A 4084-nucleotide genomic window follows, 5' to 3' on the forward strand; every position below is an offset into this window, starting at 1 on the left:
ATTTGTTCATTGTCTAATTACCATCGTTGTTTGTCTCGACTGATACTACAATTTAGGTCAGGTTGCGTACTGCAGTTCATATGGTTTGGCTCTCCGTTTTCAGGTGGTTTAATATTCCAGTTTTATGCTTACCTTTTCTGCAGTTCAGATGGTTTTGCTCTCTGTAAATTAATTGTTTGTTTTCTTTTGTTTTAAGATGAAGATGTGAATACCCTTATGTTGCTTACAAGGTTGTACTGTTAGGTTGAGGCAAGGCCCATTTACTAGGTTATATCATCCTATAGATGTAAATGATCGTCTTTTATCTTGAATGGTTGTTGCAAAAGAGAATTTAATGGGTGAATGGATCAAGGAAGAGCTTGTCATTAATAATTTGTTGCATCAACTGATTGATACTTCTACTACTGTGTGTGGTTCAGTGTGCACTGATCGCAAGGCCTTGGAGTCCTTATGTTTAAGCTGGGATGATATATATGCATCATTTTCATTGATTCCGTGAGCATCAGTGTATACCTAGTTTCTGTATATCTTGAAAAACAGAAGTTTACATGAATCTAAAGTCGATTCTTATCTCTGACATCTTGCTGTTAAGCATTATTTCTTTAGATATTTGACGACTGTCTTATATTGAAATGCTTATTTTGTAGCTAGTTGGGGGTGTGGTTATAGTAATAATGCTACCCGTGGTGTTGTTGACTACACAATCTGCATCCTATGTGTTCACTCATTTTGAGACAGCTCCAGGGTCCATTGGGATCACAAGCAAAACACATGCAGTCATTCTATATGTTCTTGTTAGTCAGTACTCATTGTATGGATATGATGATGCAGCACATTTAACGGAGGAAACAAAAAGAGCTGACAAGAATGGTACAATAGCAATTCTTTCTAGTATACGGATGATCTCGTTATTTGGATGGGCATATATCTTAGCCCTTACTTTTAGCTTGCAGGTATTGTTTATAAACTATTTTTACAGTTATAGTTACCTACTGAACTCATTTTGTTTAACATAGATTTGTAATTATTAGAGCTACTTGTATGATGTTAACAGTGAGACAGCTGGAGCATTTGTACCAGCTCAGATTCTCTATGATGCATTCCACAGAAGATATAATAATTCCACTGGAGCAATCAGTTTGCTCTTTGTTATTTGGGCTTCCTTCTTCTTTGGCCGGATTTCAATCACTACGAGTGTAGCTAGAGTGGTATGTAAATACTACTTTTCTCCACTAATAGTCGTGGAACCTTTTGAGTAATTTGTTGTTATTATTGTTTTTTTCTGGGCTAAAGAAACCATGGCAGAGGGATGTTTTGAGTCTATCAGGTCATTAAGTACTAGGCAAAAGAAAAGATTTGTAAAGTACGCTTCCTTTTCCTCTAGAATGTAACACATTGAGTTTCTTCATATCAACTGTTTTCTGTTGCCATGGTCAAGCCTGATTTAGTCTCTTAGACATCACTAATAACCCACAAGTGAGAGACCTTTGAGTTAAAGGTTCAGTTGTTCATAGTTGTCACCTTTTGAAGCATTATTTAGTCACAGAACTGTGAGATGGTCAAAGAAGAACTAACACATATGGTTTATAGTCTCTTAGACATAACCAGTAACCCAAAAGCTCATTCGAAGCACCACAAAGACATTTTCCTTACACAACGATACCTTGTCATTTTCAGGTGTACGCTCTGTCAAGGGACAACGGAGTCCCCTTGTCATTTGAGGGTATGTTTGTTTTATTACTTTTTTAGATTTATATTATTTTGTGTCATATATGATTATTATAATTGTATGATTGAAGCAATTGTTATTCTAAATTTTGGGTCTATGATAATTGACTGCTATATTCATTGGTGATTGGTATGATTATTGGAGAGTTGAACAAGGTTAACTATGTGTTGATATTTTACGCATTTTGACTAGTTAATAGGATAATGAAAGGATATGGTGAACAAGTAAATAATAAAACAATAGAATCATTTGTGTGTGTGTGTGTGGGGGGGGGGGGATTTTGCAAGAAAGTGGACGCCAAAGTGTGCAAGGACGTGAAAGCGTTCGAAGAATCTTGTGGTGTTGGTAAGCATTGGGTGTTTGTGATATGTGGGTTTTTCGTGTAGTGTCTACTTACTTGCGGTTTGAACATTTGGGCTTTGAATGCATGCAGGAGTGGAGGTTACAAGAGAGGAAATTGAAGAGATGGTGGGTAAAGTTGTTGAAGAGAAAAAGAGCACTATCCTAGAATCGAGGTATCGTACGGAGGGTGAGTTGTTTGCTTAAGTGCGAAAATAATTCCTTGGGATAACACAAAGACGGTTAAGGTGACACACTAAGAACCTGTTATTGCATAGTATTTGTGACTATTATTGTTTGCATAGTATTTCAGCGACCGCCCTGTGCTAAGGGTATGTAATACAAAGGAAATGCTTGATAAGCAATAGGAGGCAGAGTTTTTATCTCGTTTCCCCCTAGAACCGAATGGATACCTACATATAGGTCATGGTAAGGTAATATCTTCTTTCAGTGAGTTTCTTGAGATTTTTATTTTCTTTGGGAATAATTGATCAATTACTAGTAGTTTTACAGGCTATGTTTGTTAGCTTTGGCATGGCAAAAGAGATGGATGTTGCTACTTGCAGTAAGGTCCCTCTTAGATTTCCTTTTTTGGTTATGGAATAATGCTTATGACTTGACAAAAAAACATTTAATCTAGAACATTGTAATCCCCCCCCCCCTACCTACCTACCTACCCATTCATTGGAGGTAATGTAGGGAGTCGTTTCTGCAATTTCTATCTCTATTATATTTATTTTAAATGCACAAAAGCATCTATTTATTAACAACGTTTTCCACTCTTAGGTCGAGTGGTTTAAGAAAGTTGGAGATTCTGTAAGTAAAGGGACACCGTTTGTCAAAGTTTCTGGTAAAGTCACTGCTGCAACATTTTTATACTTGTCTTAACCCTTCCTTTTTTGTGCCCTTCTCCTTTTGTTTATATTCTCTCTTATTGTGTGGTTTTATTGCTTAGAAGTAACTTCTAAGCATTGTGAGGACCCTGCATCTATCCTACCAGAGCTTCATTGGGGTGAGATAGCTTGGGGGGGGGGGTGGGATTTTGCATGAAAGTAGACGCCAAAGTGTGAAAGGACGTGAAAGCGTTTGAAGAAGCTTGTGGTGTTAGTAAGCATTGGGTGTTTGTGATATGTGGGTTTTTCGTGTAGTGTCTACTTACTTGCGATTTGAACATTTGGGGTTTGAATGCATGCAGGAGTGGAGGTTACAAGAGAGGAAATTGAATAGATGGTGGGTAAAGTTGTTGAAGAGAAAAAGAGCACTATCCTAGAATCGAGGTATCGTACGGAGGGTGAGCTGTTTGCTTAAGTGCGAAAATAATTCCTTGGGATAATACAAAGACGGTTAAGGTGACACACTAAGAACCTGTTATTGCATAGTATTTGTGACTATTATTGTTTGCATAGTATTTCAGCGAATACATTGCTAAAGGGTATAATACAAAGGAAATGCTTGATAAGCAATAGGAGGCGAGTTTTTTTCTCGTTTCCCCCTAGAACTGAATGGATACCTACATATAGGTCATGGTAAGGTAATATCTTCTTTCAGTGAGTTTCTTGAGATTTTTATTTTCTTTGGGAATAATTGATCAATTACTAGTAGTTTTACAGGCTATGTTTGTTAGCTTTGGCATGGCAAAAGAGATGGATGTTGCTACTTGCACTAAGGTCCCTCTTAGATTTCCTTTTTTGGTTATGGAATAATGCTTATGACTTGACAAAAAAACATTTAATCTAGAACATTGTAATCCCCCCCCCCCCTACCTACCTACCCATTCATTGGAGGTAATGTAGGGAGTCGTTTCTGCAATTTCTATCTCTATTATATTTATTTTAAATGCAAAAAGCATCTATTTATTAACAACGTTTTCCACTCTTAGGTCGAGTGGTTTAAGAAAGTTGGAGATTCTGTAAGTAAAGGGACACCGTTTGGCAAAGTTTCTGGTAAAGTCACTGCTGCAACATTTTTATACTTGTCTTAACCCTTCCTTTTTTTGCCCTTCTACTTTTGTTTATA

The 4084-nt window shown here is 37.0% G+C and overlaps 1 long non-coding RNA gene across 1 annotated transcript; it reads left to right on the forward strand.

Annotated features, from left to right (window-relative positions):
• Nucleotides 1-1057: 1057 nt before the first annotated feature.
• Nucleotides 1058-2187, forward strand: LOC147524913 (uncharacterized). The gene is made up of 3 exons (XR_015197533.1): nucleotides 1058-1208; nucleotides 1678-1723; nucleotides 2163-2187. It is a non-coding gene; the product is annotated as an uncharacterized LOC147524913 (long non-coding RNA).
• Nucleotides 2188-4084: the final 1897 nt, after the last annotated feature.

This window comes from Coptis chinensis, chromosome 1 (assembly GCF_015680905.1).
Source record: "Coptis chinensis isolate HL-2020 chromosome 1, ASM1568090v1, whole genome shotgun sequence".
NCBI lineage: Eukaryota > Viridiplantae > Streptophyta > Magnoliopsida > Ranunculales > Ranunculaceae > Coptis > Coptis chinensis.